This window comes from Cebidichthys violaceus, unplaced genomic scaffold (assembly GCF_023349555.1).
Source record: "Cebidichthys violaceus isolate CVI_PGR_0920_01 unplaced genomic scaffold, fCebVio1.0.p SCAF_52, whole genome shotgun sequence".
In the NCBI taxonomy this organism is placed as follows: Eukaryota; Metazoa; Chordata; class Actinopteri; order Perciformes; family Stichaeidae; genus Cebidichthys; species Cebidichthys violaceus.
In genome coordinates this window covers 1005450-1026139 of record NW_027176728.1, presented here as the reverse complement: position 1 = coordinate 1026139, position 20690 = coordinate 1005450, and the positions used below count along the sequence as shown (strand labels likewise).

Genomic DNA, 20690 nt, shown 5'->3' with positions numbered 1-20690 from the left:
AAGAGACAAGCTTATTAATCAAGAAAAAAACATTTATGACTGTTGTTTGTTGTTTGAATTGCATACTAATGAGTGTAGGAACAATGCTTTATAAATGATGAATTAAGTGTTTACTCATACTTAACTAATGCTTCACAGTGTACTTATTATAAAGTGTTACCCATTTTGTTACAATTCTCTAAAAATTTGCAAGGAAACTTGTCTGACGTGTCAAATAGCTGAGAAAGTAATGTGGTACTTGTGTCACTATATCACATTGTGAGTTTTCCCAGCAATGGGGTCGTTGAGATGTTTCAAAATCTTTGAATAATTTTTTATGAATTTATGGTAATAGTCGCAGAATCCCTTAGGTCTGTTGGTTTTGGCCAGGTTTTTGGTGCTGCTATCGTCTCAATGACATGTTCCGGCACACTGTGGCCTAAATACTACACAATGGTCTCGAAGAATTTGCACTTCCAGTTGGGCACCTGCATCAATCTTTGCTCTAAAACTAGGGCCTGTTTTAAGTTCAAATCCTATACAACGCAAGGTAAGGTGTATGAATCCTTCGCTATTTTGAGGTTCAGTGTCCTGTGATCAATGCAGAGTCTCCTCCCTCTTCTCCTGGAGCGGTCTGCTCTGCTTTTGGTGGACTTTGGTCCGGCTGGTCTTGCTGGGTGATTGGAAGATGCTGTGGGCGGTGACTGTCTCAAGGTCCGCTGCAATTAATCTGAGACCTACGCTCTCACAAAAACCGAAAACAACAACAAATTCAAACAAAAAAGTAGATAAGTTCATGGGAGCTTCCGGCCACTTCCTCTACGTCAGGGGTCACTAATAAGCGGACCGCGGTCCGGATCCGAACCCAGACGCCGTTGTATCCGGACCCTGGAACTAAAACCGATGGATAATTGAGAATTATTACATTTTGACGGAGCGCATATATTTTAACTGACGCAGCTTTTCTAGCCTTTACGGCACTCGGCCAGTGGGCCAGGAAACAAACCGATGAAACCGACGTGATGCAGCTCAGTCAATCAAATATGGGTATTCTGACACATTCAGTGAGTAATTTACACACACAAGGCAGAGACGAGGAAAGAGAACGAAGGGCAGGTGAATAATTAAGTGAGTCAGAGAAGTTGTATCACATGACGTTCTCCAAAGAGAGAGAGAAGTGGTCAGAGAGACCAGAGTCTTTAACCAATAATGAACAGACTCTTATAGGTTAATTCTTCACACGGACAGTTTAAAACCAGTGTGTCTCATATTTTCAGAGACTGAGACAATTATTAAGAGAAGATGGTGCATAGTTACGAAATCATTTCACCTCAGGTTGATAGCAGACCACCTCAAGGTGTCACTCAGAGAAAACCAGGATATTCTGATGTAGCATTTCCAAATTAATGCTTTTCAAAATCGCATGCATGAGATAATGTCATATCACATTCATGAGACAATTTGTCTAATTTCTGATTAGAGTGACACCTTGAGGTGGTCTGCTACCGACCTGAGGTGAAATGATATCGTAACTACGCACCATTTCCTCTAAAATCTAATCAGAAGTTAGACAAATTGACTCATGAATGTGATTTGAAGTTAGCTCATGCATGCGATTCTGAAGAGCTTTTATTTTGAAATGCTAATTCAAAATGTTCTGGTTCTCTCTGAGTGACACCTTGAGATGGTCTGCTATCAACCTGAGGTAAGATGATGTTGTAATATATGAACCATTTCCTCTAAAATCTCATCTGAAATTAGACAAATTGTCTAATGACAGTGATTTGAAGTTAGCTCATGCATGTGATTTTGAAGGGTTTATTTTTAAAGGCTACATCAGAATGTCCTGTTCTCTCTGAGAGAAACCTAGAGATGGGCTGCTATCAACCTGAGGTGAAATTATTTTGTAACTACGCACCATCTCCTCTAAAATCCTATCTGAAATTAGACAAATTGTCTCATGAATGTGATTTAAAGTTAGCTTGTGCATGCGATTTGCAACAGCTTTAATTTTGAAAGGCTACATCAAAATGTCCTGGTTCTCTCTGAGAGAAACCTAAAGATGGATTGCTATCAACCTGAGGTAAAATGATTCTGTAACTATGTACCATCTCCTCTAAAATCCTATCAGAATTTAGACAAATTGTCTCATGAATGTAATTTGAAGTTAGCTGATGCATGTGATTTGTAATGGTTTTAATTTTGAAAGGCTACATCAGAATGTCCTGGTTCTCTCTGAGAGAAACCTAGAGATGGGCTGCTATCAACCTGAAGTGAAATGATTTTGTAACTACGCACCATCTCCTCTAAAATCCTATCTGAAATTAGACAAATTGTCTCATGAATGTGATTTGAAGTTAGCTCATGCATGTGATTTTGAAGGGCTTTAATTTTGAAAGGCTACATCAGAATGTCCTGGTTCTCTCTGAGAGCAACCTAGAGATGGGCTGCTATCAACCTGAGGTGAAATGATTTTGTTATTTAGTTACCAGAGTGATGTTCATATTTGTCTCACCTCCAAACAGAGAGCCCTTCCATGTGCGTCCAGAGATGAGCTGATAGGGGCGAGTAGCAAAGTCTTTCAAGTTCATCCAGCCAACTTTCACGCTGACGCCTCAACCTCTCACGCAAGACTCCAAGGCATTGCTCTAGATGGAGAAACAGCATGGATCTTAATTCTAATCAGCCAATTTACTTCAAATCTTTATAAAAAATCCTTTCTATCTGCCTCACCATGACTTCTACATTCCCAACATATTCCACAGAGAAGTCCACTCCTCCGTCAGTCATCTTGGACAGCACCAGGCTGATGGGTTTACTGTGATCCTTGGGGTTCACTAAGTCGGTCGCGCCGAACACCGTGGCCTTCTCAGACTTCTCTGAATTGATTTCAACTGCGATAATCCTCTTGGCTCCTGCAGCCTTGCAGCCCATGACTGCAGCCAAACCCACAGCTCCCAGACCAAACACAGCACATGTGGAGCCTGGTTCTACCTACGATACAACAGAGTTCAGTCAACATGGCTCTTTAGGTCAGACATCTTAGTTCTTAAAACAGTCCCTACTTTGGTACCACTGACAGTATGTTGCATTTCAGATGTCGAATGATGTACAGAGTTTTATGTGTGTGTGTTTTTGAAGGGCTTTAATTTTGAAATACTACATAAGAATGTCCTGGTTCTCTCTGAGTTACACCTTGAGATGGTCTGCTATCAACCTGAGGTAAGATGATGTTGTAATATATGCACCATTTCCTTTAAAATCTCATCTGAAATTAGACAAATTGTCTCATGACTGATTTGAAGTTAGCTCATGCATGTGATTTTGAATGGCTTTATTTTGAAAGGCTACATCAGAATGTCCTGGTTCTCTCTGAGAGAAACCTAAAGATGGTCTGCTATCAACCTGAGGTGAAATGATTTTGTAACTAAGCACCATCTCCTCTAAAATCCTATCTGAAATTAGACAAATTGTCTCATGAATGTGATTTAAAGTTAGATCATTCATGCGATTTGCAACAGCTTTACTTTTGAAAGGCTACAACAAAATGTACTGGTTCTCTCTGAGAGAAACCTAGAGATAGTCTGCTATCAACCTGATGTGAAATTATTTTGTAACTACGCACTATCTCCTCTAAAATCTCATCTGACATTAAACAAATTGTCTCATGAATGTGATTTAAAGTTTGCTCGTGCATGCGATTTTGAAGGGCTTTATTTTTAAAGGCTACATCAGAATGTCCTGGTTCTCTCTGAGAGAAACCTAAAGATGGTCTGCTATCAACCTGAGGTGAAATTTTTTTGTAACTACGCACCATCTCCTCTAAAATCGTATCTGAAATTAGACAAATTGTCTCATGAATGTGATTTAAAGTTAGCTCATGCCTGCGATTTGCAACAGCTTTAATTTTGAAAGGCTACAACTAAATGTCCTGGTTCTCTCTGAGAGAAACCTAGAGATGGGTTGCTATCAACCTGAGGTGAAATGATTTTGTAACTACGCACCATCTCCTCTAAAATCGCATCTGAAATTAGACAAATTGTTTCATGACAGTGATTTGAAGTTAGCTCATGTATGTGATTTTGAAGGGCTTTATTTTGAAAGGCTACATCAGAATGTCCTGGTTCTCTCTGAGAGAAACCTAAAGATGGTCTGCTATCAACCTGAGGTGAAATGATTTTGTAACTACGCACCATCTCCTTTAAAATCTCATCTGAAATTAGACAAATTGTCTCATGAGAGTGATTTGAAGTTAGCTCATGCATGTGATTTGTAATGGTTTTAATTTTGAAAGGCTACATCAGAATGTCCTGGTTCTCTCTGAGAGAAACCTAGAGATGGGTTGCTATCAACCTGAGGTGAAATGATTTTGTAACTACGCACCATCTCCTCTAAAATCCTATCTGAAATTAGACAAATTGTCTCATGAATGTGATTTGAAGTTAGCTGATGCATGCGATTTGTAACAGTTTTAATTTTGAAAGGCTACATCAGAATGTCCTGGTTCTCTCTGAGAGCAACCTAGAGATGGGCTGCTATCAACCTGAGGTGAAATGATTTTGTTATTTAGTTACCAGAGTGATGTTCATATTTGTCTCACCTCCAAACAGAGAGCCCTTCCATGTGCGTCCAGAGATGAGCTGATAGGGGCGAGTAGCAAAGTCTTTCAAGTTCATCCAGCCAACTATCACGCTGACGCCTCAACCTCTCACGCAAGACTCCAAGGCATTGCTCTTGATAAAGAAACAGCATGGATCTTAATTATAATGAGCCAATTTACTTCAAATCTTTATAAAAAAAATCCTTTCTATCTGCCTCACCATGACTTCCACATTCCCAACACATTCCACGGAGAAGTCCACTCCTCCGTCAGTCATCTTGGACAGCACCAGGCTGATGGGTTTACTGTGATCCTTGGTGTTCACTAAGTCGGTCGCGCCAAACACCGTGGCCTTCTCAGACTTCCCTGAATTGATGTCAACTGCGATAATCCTCTTGGCTCCTGCAGCCTTGCAGCCCATGACTGCAGCCAAACCCACAGCTCCCAGACCAAACACAGCACATGTGGAGCCTGGTTCTACCTACAATACAACAGAGTTCAGTCAACATGGGTCTTTGGGTCAGACATCTTAGTTCTTAAAACACTCCCTACTTTGGTACCACTGACAGTATGTTGCATTTCAGATGTCGAATGATGTACAGAGTGGTATGTGTGTGTGTTTTTGAAGGGCTTTAATTTTGAAATACTACATCAGAATGTCCTGGTTTTCTCTGAGTGACACCTTTAGATGGTCTGCTATCAACCTGAGGTAAGATGATGTTGTAATGTATGCATCATTTTCTCTAAAATGTCATCTGAAATTAAACAAATTGTCTCATGACAGTGATTTGAAGTTAGCTCATGCATGTGATTTTGAAGGGCTTTATTTTGAAAGGCTAGATCAGAATGTCCTGGTTCTCTCTGAGAGAAACCTAGAGATGGTCTGCTTCAACCTGAGGTGAAATGATTTTTTTTAACTACGCACTATTTCCTCTAAAATCTCATCTGAAATTAAACAAATGGTCTCAAGACAGTGATTTGAAGTTAGCTCATGCATGTGATTTTGAAGGGCTTTATTTTGAAAGGCTCCATCAGAAAGTCCTGGTTCTCCCTGAGTGAAACCTAGAGATGGTCTGCTTCAACCTGAGGTAAAATGATGTTGTAACTATAAACCATTTCCTCTAAAATCTCATCTGAAATTAAACAAATTGTCTCATGACAGTGATTTGAAGTTAGCTCATGCATGTGATTTTGAAGGGCTTTATTTTGAAAGGCTACATCAGAATGTCCTCGTTCTCTCTGAGTGAAACCTAGAGATGGTCTGCTTCAACCTGAGGTAAAATGATGTTGTAACTATAAACCATTTCCTCTAAAATCTCATCTGAAATTAAACAAATTTTCTCATGACAGTGATTTGAAGTTAGCTCATGCATGTGATTTTTAAGGTCTTTATTTTGAAAGGCTACATCAGAATGTCCTGTTTTTTCTGAGAGAAACCTAGAAATGGGTTGCTATCAACCTGACGTGAAATGATTTTGTAACAACGCACCATCTCCTCTAAAATCCTATTTGAAATTAGACAAATTGTCTCATGAATGTGATTTAAAGTTTGCTCATGCATGCGATTTGCAACGGCTTTGATTTTGAAAGGCTACAACAAAATGTCCTGGTTCTCTCTGAGAGAAACCTAGAGATAGGTTGCTATCAACCTGAGGTGAAATGATTTTGTAACTACGCACCATCTCTTCTAAAATCTCATCTGAAATTAGACAAATTGTCTCATGACAGTGATTTGAAGTTAGCTCATGCATGTGATTTGTAATAGTTTTAATTTTGAAAGGCTACATCAGAATGTCCTGGTTCTCTCTGAGAGAAACCTAGAGATGGTCTGCTATCAACCTGAGGTGAAATGATTTTGTAACTACGCTTCATCTCCTCTAAAATCTCATCTGAAATTAGACAAATTTTCTCATGACAGTGATTTGAAGTTAGCTCAAGCATGTGATTTTGAAGGGCTTTTTTTTGGAAGGCTACATCAGAATGTCCTGGTTCTCTCTGAGAGAAACCTTGAGATGGTCTGCTATCAACCTGAGGTGAAATTAATTTGTAACCATGTACCTTTTCCTTTAAAATCTAATTTGAAGTTAGACAAATTGTATCATGAATGTGATTTGAAGTTAGACAGATTGACTCGTGAATGTGATTTGAAGTTAGCTCATGTGTGTTATTTTGAAGGGCTTTAATTTTGAAATGCTACATCAGAATTTCCTGGTTCTCTCTGAGTGAAACCTTGATATGGTCTGCTATGAACCTGAGGTAAAATTATTTCGTAACCATGCACCTTTTCTCCTAAAATCTAATCTGAAATTAGACAAATTGTATCATGAATGTGATTTGAAGTTAGCTCATGTGTGTTATTTTGAAGGGCTTTAATTTTGAAATGCTACATCAGAATTTCCTGGTTCTCTCTGAGTTACACCATGAGATGGTCTGCTATCAACCTGAGGTAAAATTATTTTGTAACCATGCACCTTTTCTCCTAAAATCTAATCTGAAATTAGACAAATTGACTCATGAATGTGATTTGAAGTTGGCTCATGCGTGTTATTTTGAAGGGCTTTAATTTTGAAATGCTACATCAGATAAACCTGGTTCTCTCTGAGTGAAACCTTGAGATAGTCTGCTATCAACCTGAGGTAAAATGATTTTGTAACTATGGACCATTTCCTCTAAAATCTAATCTGAAATTAGACTAATTGTATCATGAATGTGATTTGAAGTTAGACAAATTGTTGAATGTGATTTGAAAATAAGCAAATTGTATCATGTGATTTGAAGTTAGAGAAATTGACTTATGAATGTGATTAATATATATATATATCTACTATATATATATATATATATATATATATATATATATATATGGCACTAAATAGCGCAAGTTAGATATTATTGTAATGTTCCACACCTTTGTACGAGGATATTTTCTCAATCTGGACCAAGAATTGCAGCACAATACAGAAGTCCAGCTTAACGCGAATCAAATGCCATGAGAAGAGGTAGGTATTTTGCAGCAACTTTAAAGTGTCTAGGTTTTGAGTTGCTCTTACGTGGATAGATAAAATGTTCCAGAGATTGGGGGCAGCCATCGCAAAGCATGCCGGCGAAGTCGACCTCAATGCTTTAAGTGGAGCATGATGATGCAAAAGTTCTGCAAGATAAATTGGAGCCAGCCCATTTAAAACGGTAAAAACAGGCAGGGAAATCTTCAAAGCAATCCTGAAAGGACAGGAGGAGGGAGGCCAATACTGATATGCGATCACGCTTTATTTTCCCTGTTAGAAGACCAGCAGCGGCATTTGGAATTTTTGCAGATGACGCCAAAACCACGGGGTCCTCGAACGCATACAAAGAATTACAATAGTCTAACCGAGAGGTAATAAAAGCGCCAAATTTGACACTGCACGTCCTTGGGTCCCTGGCAATACGCCCGCCAAGTGTGAAGTAGATCGGATGAACGGTTCTCGAGATACGCAAGGGACACACACACACACACACACACACACACACACACACACACAAAGACATCCAGCCGTCCTTGCTTCATCGTTAGATACGGTTCAGTATTCTTTTGAACAGCAGAAGGTACCCAGACTTTGGAAGGAAAACTAATGTGGTTCAAGTCATATCACCAGAGTGCTTTTAAATGCAACACTGCTCTTCATTGATTTCTCTTAGTTAAGGTGCACCCACACCAAACGTTGCTCGCGGGAGTTTTTTTGTGAGACCATTTGTGGTTATTCACGTCATTCGAGCTAGACGTGCCGGAGAGGAGGAGTGGCTTATTTCTGCTTAGCATGGGCACTCCAACAAGGATTCACTTTAAAGCCAATTACTTTAATTTAATAGTTTATTTTTTGTCTGTTAAACTGAATAAGCACTTTTCAAATTAACATGCGCGTGAGCGTTGTTGTCTAATTACATTCAGTAGTTTTTAATGTGTTTGACAAAAGCTAGTTAGTGTTCAATTTAACTTCAGTGTTGTCTCAGAATGAATTGTGTTGTAGGTCATAATGCAATTTCACTTTTTCTGTTTTTACAGATACCATCATGTTGACTAAAACAAAAATAGTCATTATAAATATTTATATTTATTTTATGGCTGTACTCAACTCAGAACTTTGTCTGTCAAATTGGATTTGGCTGTTTGCCAGCAAGACTTGAGTCATTTGTATTTTCCTAAGGATGATTTTTCTGCATTTATTGTGGTTAAAATGTTATGTTCTAAGGTGAACATGGCTTGAATTGCACTCGGATGTGTGTATCCTCTAAATGCACTGTAAACACTAATTTTTCAGTGTTTACAGACATTGTTAAGATTGTACTATTCAAAATAGACCATGTCTTTTAAGAACAATGTTTTTTTTCCATCTTTGAAACTGAAAGTGAAGTTTAATTGTTGCACAATGTAGCACAACTGGGAGTTACACTTGCATCTCTAAACTGTATGCAAACTAAATGTTTTTATTTTTAATAAATTGTTATTAAGATATGGATATAGTGGTGTTTGTTGTTTTTTCCCCTGCAAACATTTTTTTGTTTTATTGTTTGAAGTGTTAGGTAGAAAATGCAAAACTCTTAAAAGTCTTCTGTTGAAGAGTTAAATAGGAGTAAATTGAAAATAAGGTGTTGGGTAAGAATTACAACAAGGGAGTAAATACAAGAGGAAACATTTTTTAACACTGGCAGGAGTCAGTTAAAAAGCAACACTGTATTTGGAGTAATTTCTTAATCAACACTTAGTAGGTTTAACAATCATGAAGAGGAACTTAATTAGAGTTAATTTTGATTAACACTCAAAAAGACCGAGTGTCAAATGTAAATAACACTACGAGTGTTATTTACATCATAGTGTAAATTTTGAGTAACACTTCTCAGTGTAGTGTAGTGTAGTGTAAAATATTAACTCAAACCAGTGTTAAATTGACTCTAAAAATGTAACACTGTGTCCAGTGTAACTTTAACACTCTGTAGATAAGGACCATATGTACACTGACTTAGTGTTAAAATTGGCTCTTTCAGAGTGATATTGATGCTGTCGATTTTTGTGTACTTGTTGTGGAAGTCCCAGATATCCCGGGAAACTAAACGTCGTCTTGTCTGGGTTCATAACATCATCCGAAGGCGTGTCACTGTGTAGCGTGTCACTGTGTAGCGTGTCACTGTGTAGCGAGCCACACGTCGGCTGGTTTACTACAGCTGTACGAACCCAAAATAAGGCGATTTTGCTGTGATTTAATTGCAATAAACAGACAAAAAGGGATGCCGAAATAACTACGTAATGATGCCGATTTGTAAAAAGTCTGAATTCATATTTCCACAAGACGACAAGCAAATAACTTTTAAATACTTGTTTTGTCAATGGAGGATCGATTGGTGCTAGGCTATTCTAACATTGTAGCAGCTCCATCAACACTCAACATATCATATCATGCGTAATATACCATACCATATGGTTTATACACATACATTTAAACACATACTTTTGTCCGGTGTTTACTAAAATTAGGTATCGTACAGCTCTCTTGGTGCCCACCTACGGCTACAATATTTGTTTCCTGATTCAACAACGGCAGGACATCAGTGATGACAGGAGGAGCATCTCAATGCCAATAGGCTTTCGCGGCATAGCGTTATGCAAATTTTGGGGCGAATTTCACGTTTTCGCGTTATACGCGTTTGTGTCGTGTGAACACAACATTAGACTTTTTATTGTATAGAGCCCAACATCCTTGCAAAACAGGGTTCTTTTTCAAAAGCCTTGTGCACAATTGGGAATATAGTGGTTGGAGAATTTGACAGTTGGCGTCTTTGCTACAGCTGAATGCGTTCAAGAGATTGACTGTTGGGGGGGCAGCAACTTCTCTCGCTCCTTCCACTATTAAAGGGGAGCCTGTAACTCCTGTTACGCCAAAATCAATTTTATTTAGAAAAAAGCCAGCCCTTTTTTCTGAAGGGAAGCTCGAAGTTTTAACGTTGACAAGTCTCTGCTTAAAAAATACTTCTTTTATTGAGTCAGTTCTAACAATTGATGTGATCTGTTGGTTTGGAAATCTCGGTGTGAGAAACAAAAAGTGGTAAAACTGGTTTCAAGAGATTCACACAGAAAGCTCAGGTCATCTTATTGGACACCCAGCACAATTTGGAAATGGAAATTGGAAATGTATTATATTGTCACATACATTTGTTACACATGTACGAAATTTAGCCTCTTCTTTTAACCCATCACCAACTTATTGGGAGCAGTGGGCTGCTGAGAAGCGCCCGGGGAGCAATTTATATAGTGAACAGAATTTGCTTCTGTCAAGGCACAGGTTTAGTCTCCCTAAAGGTGACACAGATAAATGCACAAGGTTTTTTATTCCATCAGCTATTGACTTTTTAAACAAGTCCCTTAACTTTATGGAAGTGCAATGGGGGTTTTAGGGGGCTCGGGGGTCATCCTCCTGATTTTTTAACCCCATTTACTCCAACTATATGCACTATTTTTTCTAGCCATTTGATGATATAGAATACTTAAAATGTGTACATCATTTGGGGAAAAACATGAAAATTGCCAAGGAAACAAATCATCTTGTAGAGTCTCAATCCTGTTTCGTATCTAATCGTTCTTTCCGAAACCACAACACAACAAATTTTGAGGATGACTAATCGTCACTTCTGCTACCTGAAATGTGAAAAGAAACTTGCCTGGTGCTACTAATTTTAAGTTACATAACATACAAAAGTAGGATATGAATCTGGCGTAAACAGCATTATTAATCTTGAAATCATTTTTTGTAAAACTATTCTGTTGTAGCATTCACAGAGTGAATGTTTTGCTGACAAATCTGCTACATTTGAATCCATGCCATAATAACTGGGGTTGCTCTAAATTTGCAAATCCAAAAAAGTAGATGTGGTCTACAATACTCAAAGAAAACAAAGGTTTTCTTTGAGCAATCGCATTGATGCACAGGCAATTTAGTGATGTCCTCGCAGTCTAGACCGGTCTTGAAATTAAATCCAGAGTCCTCTTTGTCCAAGACCGAGACAAGACCAAGTAAAGATGCGGTTGATTGCGAGACAAGACAAGACCTTCCACAAATTGTCTTGAGCTCGTTCAAGACTTATCTCGAGAACTACGACGCTTCTAGAAGCTTTATCTAACATTTGCAGCATTCATGATTATGTCTCACCACTTTTGTGGTATGCCTTTTTTCTCTGTCTGTCTGTCCGTTTGCCTGAAATCACCCTGATCATCCATCCTCCTGATCCCCCCCCAACTCAACTATTATCCCCAACTCCACTTAATGTTTTGGGTTTTCAGCTGCTATGGACAGAAAGCCCATTTAGACACTGTGTGTGTGTGAGAGTGTGTGTGTAAAACGGTCCTTCTGCGTCCATTTTGGGAGGCGAGGTGCGTCAGAGCGTGAAGGCTAGCTGTCGGTCCGAATTACATTCAGTTGTTGGGCATTCAGTGTGTGTGTGTGTGTGTGTGTGTGTGTGTGTGTGTGTGTGTGTGTGTGTGTGTGTGTGTGTGTGTGTGTGTGTCTCGAAACACAGCCTCGGTGCTGTAAAACAAAATGAAGGAATCTGTCTTTTTCCTATCTGTCATTGCTGCCTTTTAATCTCCTCCAAAACACACACAGACACACACACACACACACACACACACACACACACACACACCTCCCATCTCTTTCTCATGGGTTCTACGCATTGCACAAGATGCACATTTGTGCTCTCACCCAGCCACACACACACACACACACAGACACACACACACACACACACACACTTTGTTGCCATTCTTACACCTCACATTTCTTCCTGTTTTTCAGTTCCTGCTGCTCAGACATGACCACTTGTAACCTCTATGGGCAGCCTTCTGCTTCTGCTTCTGTCTGTGTGTGTGTGTGTGTGTGTGTGTGTGTGTGTGTGTGTGTGTGTGTGTGTGTGTGTGTGTGTGCCCTTGTTGAGAAAGAGATCAAGAAAGCCTGAGGGGGAGAAACTTTTTTTTAATTTCAAATGCAGGACCACATGGCCAAAAACTCCACATAACATATATTTTTTACATTGCATCCCTGAACATGCAGTACCAGAGCGCGTTTGCGTGTCTGTGTGTTTCAGAGCTTCAGCAGCGGACGAGGATATCGGTCAATGAGCATTACGCTCCCTTACACACCACTAGTGCATTTACAGTTCAGGCAGGATGCTCTCCAGGATGAATCTCCCAGTGCCAAAAAACACACGGTCCACCACCCTTTCAAACAACCAAGAATAATAATGGTGAACACAGAAACAGCTGACAAAGAGCTGCATATTCATGATGTACAGTATATCCTGGTATCACTGTGTTGATGTTCATATTGAGTGAGCAGCCTGTTCTCTTGGGAAATTTGTATTTATTTGAACAAACAACGCTCGTTAATAATGGAATTTTTCTTCAACATTTGTAGACCAATAGGACTCATGTTCATGTTTTTCTACATGTTGAATTAAGCGTAACCACGGCAGAAAGCTCATTTAACCCTCAAGGTTTTGAATGAAACTGGGAGCATTTTGATTGCCTCAACATAATGAGGGACGAGCCGGTGGCTCGCAGCTAACGGTGCTAACGGTGCTAACAGCGGCTAAAGGGCTGACAGAGCTAACAGTGTTTACCTGGGTGGTAACCGGAGAGTGGGAGCTACGCTTCTGCACCGCCGCCGTTTGCCTTATCAGATGTAACCGGCGTATGAGAGCAGCGCAGAGCGGCGGCTGTGAGCTAGCCAGTAGGGCACGCTCACGTGCGCCAACATGCACCTCATTCCCTGCTCAGGTAGACATTACTCCACTACATCTTTACATAGCTAATAGTTGTTTACTGCTATATTAATGCTTTGAATATCAAATTTAGCACCTTTAACCAAACTTATTTATTCTTATCAAAACAACAAAAATAGTTTTGGGGTCATGGTAGTTTTGTTGACAAAACAAGAAGTGTGTAGAAATGTCACATAGAAAAGAAGAAAACATATTAAAAAAAAAGTATTTTAATACAAGAAATTGCAGGATTCATTTATTTGAAGGATAGATCAAAAAAAGGAAAAAAAAGTCTTTCTATCATTTGTGCACACATTGCATAATTTCTGTAGAAATGGAGAAGCTAAGGGCTCAGTGAATGTCTCGGCGTGGTGACAGAGCAGTGGAAGCTGAAAGCAGGTTGAGGCGGGTTTCAGAGGGCGGCAGGTCGGATCGAGACCACCGCAGGCTTCAGGCTGAGCTGCCACAGGGCTGCGGTGGCAGCGTTCTCACACCAGTCACTTCCTCAGCCTTCTCACGCTACGCGGCTCACTGAGCTGTCAGCATCGCTCCGTGGGCGCACACGAGTCTCTGTACGAAAGCCTCGGTCATATTAGGAAACCTTTCACGTTTCATTTTGTCCCCTTTTTGCAAGAGTATACGTCTTTTTTTACATTCTCAGCTTATTATAAACAGACAGGAATTAAACTGCAATACAAGAAATCCAAGAAAGAATACATGACATTATATAAAAGATGAGGTTCGTGCACTTTACCCAAAGAAAAACATCCTGTTATTGGAGGTATGGTAGAGCAGACTTGCTCTTTCACAAAAAAAAACCTGTGCTGTGAGGGCCTCTAGTGACTGGTGCTGGATACTGCAGCAGATTGGAGAGAAGTAAACTGTCAACTGGGTCAGGCTTTTAGAAGTCAAAATAGACTCCACATTATACATGCTGTGGGGCTTCAATCAGATGCAAACATATTAAGACGAATTTTCAAAAAGTGTTAAACTACTTCCCAGCATACATCGCATCTATCGGTATATGTGGGGGCTGAACAAAGAATTGTGTTGACTCATTAGACGAGGTGTTGGAACTGGCGTTCTCATCCAGCATTTGTAGCTATACCTACGTAAAATAATGTGCTGTAATTTGTAGGTATCCCACGAAGTAATTTTGTATGTTATCCATGAACGAGGAAGTATAAAAAACGCAGAAGCACAGACAGGGTGGGTGGGAGTGGAGGTGGACGGGTCCAACAAAAAACGGTATTTCAGCCAGGAGACGGCGAAAGAGACAACAACTTAGTTGTTATTTAACTCACATAGTCAAGCTTGTGACCTTAACATATATAACAACACAGAAAACTTGGAAACTACCGAGACCTGAAGCATGAACTACCGCTGTAGCTGAGACAAAAGATCTGATACGCTCTGGAGTTGATGAGTAGATTGCTGACAGGTGTGTGCAGAGCAGGACGAGGTGATGAGCTGATTGATGGCAGGTGTGTTGGTAGACTGGGCCCAAGCTGATGGCAGGGCAGGAAGAGACATACACACACACACACACACACACACACACACACACACACACACACATCTACAATCACACACAGAGACAAGGCAAGGACACGGAAAACAAGGGGAGTGGGGGACACTTGGAAACACGAGGGAGACACAAGAGCCACTGAAACTAGCCGGAGCACAGCTTGTTTGACAGAAAGCCCGACCCCTGATTGTGATGTCAAAACCAGTTTGTGTTATGTCTGACGTTATAGCGTCGCTTCAAAGATCCCCTCAGTCCAGCGCAGACAGTGCGCCACTTTCCCTTAATACAAGGGGGACACGCCGTCTGTCAATGTTCCATTCCTCAAGCACGGTCAAGAAGACCTGACGGATGTACTCATCTGTGTAGGACCCCGACATGGCCATCATGTTCAACACAAGTTGGACAAAGTCGTTGTGGGGTCACAAATTGGTTTGTGGACTGAGGTTTTGATTCAACATTTTCACCGTCGCCGTCTTGGAATCTGGCCGTCACCATCTTGGTTTCCTTGCAACCAGTGAGCGGAGGAGAGAGCTTGGTAGCGGTAGCGACATTTAAAGCATGCTCTGCTTCATGGTCTGTTTGACTCTAAATGGACCATAATGTACTAAATGAACATCATGCTGTATTGAAGAAGACTTGAACCTAGAGATTGAGACCATAAACTCATGTTGCTGCAACTGTTTATAGCGATTGCGTCTGTCCGGGTCAAATTGATCTCGATAAGCAGATGATTATTTTAACGGAATTTTGTATTATTATTTATTTATCATGTGGCTTACCATCTTTTTGACTTTTGTATGTTTATTACATCAATATAAAGTTATGAAACAGACAACTTCACTACTTACAGGCTCGCTGCCAATTCCTCTGCCTTTTCCCTCACCAAGAAGCAGTAACTAACTGTGAAATGACTAAGCTTTCACTTTTCTGGCAACACACTGTCTCCCGTGTTATGCTCTTGGTTTTTGCGTTTTGTTGCCTGTTTCATATTGGAGATCCCTGCCTATCGTGTCCTGTGTTTGTTTGACATTCCCTGTGATTTGTGGTTTCGTTCCTTTGTTGCTGTGGATCACCTGTGTTGTATAAGTCTAGTCAGCCTTGCTCTGTTGGCTTTTGTTTCTTCCACCCTTCAACTTTCAGCCTGCCCTCGTGTCTGTCCACTTGGGTCTTGTTGTCTGATTAGTTACTTGGGTATTTTTGGTCCTGTCTTTAGCCTGTTGGTTGTCGGGGTTGTCTGCAATGTTTCGTACCTGTATCCCTCTTGCCACTGTACTACTTCTTCCTGTGTACCCCATCCCGTCATATTGCTCATTTCTTTGGCTTTTCTGTCACTCAGTTTTGGATTTTGGCAGCTTATGGACTTTAAGCTGTTTTACTTGTGGTTCTTCTGATTGCTTTTTTGTCTGTTTTGTAACGTCAAATACCCAAACCTACGCTCTTGGCTTTTTCCCCAAAAAAACGTTAAACATTAAGTCAAGAGCCTTTAATTGTTGAAAAAGAGAATTTTTGAAGACGTGATATTCCTCCTGGACCCAATCTTTGGGGAGCCGAGGTTTGTGTTATTGATGAGGTTGTAAAACTTGAACAGGAACCAGTGTGTGTTTCAATCTGACATTACCCCAGCTGTAGGAGAGAAGGAACAAGTGGTCTAACTTCAACTGTTAAAAATGCAGCGGTTTTGAATTCAATCCATGAATTCCTCTTAATTTTCTTCTATGTATGGTATACTTACAAGATGTGATGAGAGAGAGCAGCAAACTGCACAGCAGCACTACCTCTCTGTCTCTATACCAAGCCACCAAACATCCTTAAACGTACCTCTAAGCTGTTATGAAGTTAAATAAAAAGATCTAAAATAAGTACCAGTTGGTCAGAGCAAAAGAGGAAACCCTACAAGAAGAACTAACCCTATAGTGTTTAACATCATCACATACAGCCCTTCACACTATTCCATATGGCTGTCATAGCTAGAATTTACTAAAGATATTAACTTGTGAGTAGCAGTTTGTGCAGGTCTTCAAAAAATTGTATGTTAAAAGCATGTACACGTGTTCAGCATGTCAGATTCTTTACTGCTCAGATATTCAGGTTCTGAACATTGATTGCTGTTTAAAATTTGTCCTTTTGCCACTAGCAAACAAAACAGCCTTCAATTGAATCTCAGAGAGAACATATGATATCAAAAGGCAGGCTTCTTATTTCTAGCTGGCAACCATCTACTTTGTTGGTTGAATGGAAATGAGTCAGCTGTAGCCAGGTGGAGTATAAAGTAATGCTTGGTTGTTGGTTGAAAGGTTCTTTAAAGGGATCTTAAATGTGCACTTGACGGCTATTTGTATTATGTCTTGCAGGTGGCAAGTACATTTTAGTGGCGTACTTAAGTACAATTCTGAGGTATTTTATACTGTGCTTATACTCCACTATAGTGAGTATACCTTTTTACTCAATTACATTTATGTGTTTACTTTAGTTAGTAGTTACTTTGCAGATTCAAATGAATTGAAGGTATTATCACAGGTTGATAAGATAGGACTTAATTGATCCACAAGCCCAGCAGTATAAAGCAATAACAATTAGCTTCACCTTTCCAACAATAAAGAGATGAACACATTAATGCATCAAAAATTATTATTATTATATTACAGTGAAGCTCCACTACGAGACAAAGCACAAATCTTTTGAGCAAGCAAATCCACTCAATTCCGAAATGAAGGCACAGAATATAAACAATCTAAGAGCTTAATATAATGCCGTAATTCACTGCCCAACAATGATGTTAACAGAGAGGAACAGAGCTGAAACAAGTGGTTTTAATAACCACAGATAGAGTCCATGCCCACAATTTGCTCTTTTTAGAAGATGAGAAGATAATATTATCGTGACAGAGCCTGATCGAAACAGTAAACATCATACAAAGTAGTAACATTACAGTAGGGTATGAAGGAATTGTACCGTATATCATACAAGCAAATGTTAGACTGATAATAACATAGTGAACTGTTACTACTATTTTACTATTTAATACTATATTAATGTATGCTGCCTGTGTTTTATAGAGGGTTTCTTTTAGATGTCGAGGTTCCTGTCAGAAAGGAGCTTTCTATAGCCTGAACATGACTTTCTCTGGAGCAGGTCAGGTGTGCAGCACAAGTTCCAATGGCGATCTAGCCAAGTAAAAGAGAGTCACCTTCTTGTAATTGAAAATTCAACATACCTCGCAAACCCATTTGTCTGGCTTCGTGGTACGCCTCTCTGTTGAACTTTCCTTTGATCACCAAAAATTGTCGGGGGCAGAATAAGATATAGATGTGTTGCTTTGGTACTGATAGGCTACTTCGCATTCTATGGTTTCCATCTGTTTTAGTACTCTGGCCTTAACTGAAAGAAATGGCAGAAAATAACGAGGAAGCTTTCCAGGAAGGACTGAGCAAGGTGGAGGGTTTTTTTGTGCATCGTGGTTTTAACTTCAGTTTTCTGTCGTCTGCTCTGTCACTGATAAATGGTACAGAGCAGTCTTTAGTGTCAGCCATGGGGAGCCTACAACAGAGAAACCTTCGCCACTTGGCCATTGGTAAGATTTATTTGAAAAGTTGCTTTGTTTTGTATGGCAGAGCAGTTTTATTGTATGGTATAAACATGAAGTCTTTTAAGCCTAATGTTTCAGTTTAAAGCTCCTTCACTTTATTTTAATTATCAAGGGAATCCAAACGCAACAAGGAAACCTTTTATGTCTGCACTTTTCAGCTTGCTGAATGTAATGAGCCATACTATTGTTTCTCTTCTCTCTACAGTCTCTTTTCTCCTGACCTCAACTTCACCTGCTGCAGGTCAGTCACTTCTCCGGTGTGATGCATCAAATCTTCACAGTTATCAGTTTACGTTCTTTGTAAATAACTGAAGAGTTATTTGTTATGTTGTGTCTTGTGTTTCTGATAGATGCTCAGATCAGATTAGTTGGGTCTGGGTCTACTCGTTGCTCTGGAACAGTTGAAATCTATTACAACAGTGCCTGGGGAACAGTATGTGATGACGAGTGGGACTTAAAGGATGCTGAGGTGGTGTGCAGACAGTTGAACTGTGGTACGGCACTGAGAGCTCCTCCGGAGGCCCACTTTGGTCAAGGAACCGGCGAAATCTGGCTTGATGATGTGAGGTGTTCAGGAACTGAAAGGTCTATAACTGAGTGTCAGCATGAAGGATTTGGGACACACAACTGTGGACACCAGGAGGACGCTGGTGTCATCTGTTCAGGTGAGAAAACCTTTGGATTAATGTGACCTTTTCTGTATATTCTAACAGCTCTAGTCTTTGTGGGTTCTGATGAGCCTTTTGGATGCAGCACTGGGTAAAGCGCTGGTAACCACACCCTGCAGCATGCTATTAGAATTGAAGAGCAGAGTGTGAAATGTTGCTTAACACCTCATAAATTAAACTTAAATGCAAATGAAGAAGGGTTTTTTTTTCGTGTGTTTGATATACTGGCTGGCAAATGTTCACAATTTGTATGGCAATCCATCCAATAGTTGTCAAGACTATTTATTAAAAACAAAAAATGTCAACCTCATGGTGGCGCTAGAAGTGAATTCAGAGGAGAACCATGAATGTCTCTACCAAACCTCATGACAATCCATGCCATAGTTGTGGAGATGTCTTCTGGACCAAAATGGTGGACTCACAGACCGACACACTGACATCGTCATCCATAGAGCCATGCGCTGGCTAAAAATACAAGACTTACAAAAGACTTTTGAAACCCCACCTGGCTACAAGTCTATTTAGTCAGTGGACTGTGGTCACCATTTTATTCATATTCCAGATGTCACTGGGTTGAAATTCGTGCCACTGCTTGACGAGGTCAGCGTTGTTAACAAAAAAAAAAAGTAACCTACATTTTCTTTTTTGCAACTTGTTGCATAAGCAAAACTACTGGCCTCTGACTTTTGGACAAGTGCCTCTTCAAAAAGGCAGTGAACCAGTCGGGGCTGGCTTGTTGAATTTTTCAACCATTTGCGATGGCACTCTGGTCTGCCAGCTGTCTTATATCTGCCAGAGACAGGCCATAGTAAATACCCTCTGACTTTTTTACGTATTCAACCAGTTCCCTTTCCAACAGCTACTTGTTTCTTCTGTAACAATTTGGTCAGGGGTCCTTTTCTTGCAGTATCTTGCTGCCGCAGTGTTCGAAAGGGAATATCATAATCTTAAGCAGCATTGTGTATACAATCTTAATGCTGTGTGTGTGTGTGTGTGTGTGTGTGTGTGTGTGTGTGTGTGTGTGTGTGTGTGTGTGTGTGTGTGTGTGTGTGACAACTAAAGTTAGAAAACTGGTAGGGTAAGGTAGTTTTTTAACTTAGTAGTAAATATGAAATTCAATTAGTCGGATCAGCCGTCACCATGTTGAGAGCTGTGTGGAGAAAATAGATATTCTCTGAATTACCTTCACATTTTTTATTAGACAGACCAAGAAGGCTTTTAACTTAGTACTTTTTTTATAGTGTGTACATCCCCCATTCATTGGATGCTTCATCAGTCCGAGTTGCCATTATTCCGCCTCACCACACCACATCATGCTAATTTAAAAATGATAGTACAGCCAAAATCAAAGATGTAACACATTTAATATGATATTATTGTGCTTTCACAATTTGTGCTATCTTTCAGCAATCCGCCCAAAGCCCAGCATCTCCATAAATCCTATCGGTGACGTTACCTGGGGTCAGAATGTCGTCTTCACTTGTTCCATCTCAACTCCCACTCAACAGCTTTTAAGTGCAACATTTATTTTGAAAAAGGATT

General features: G+C 40.0%; 1 long non-coding RNA gene across 1 annotated transcript; it reads left to right on the top strand.

The window, feature by feature from the left end:
- The first annotated feature begins 18684 nt into the window (after positions 1-18684).
- On the top strand, positions 18685-20658 carry LOC137888215 (uncharacterized). The gene is made up of 3 exons (XR_011105119.1): positions 18685-18721; positions 18831-19145; positions 20556-20658. It is a non-coding gene; the product is annotated as an uncharacterized lncRNA (long non-coding RNA).
- The last annotated feature ends 32 nt before the right edge of the window (positions 20659-20690 follow it).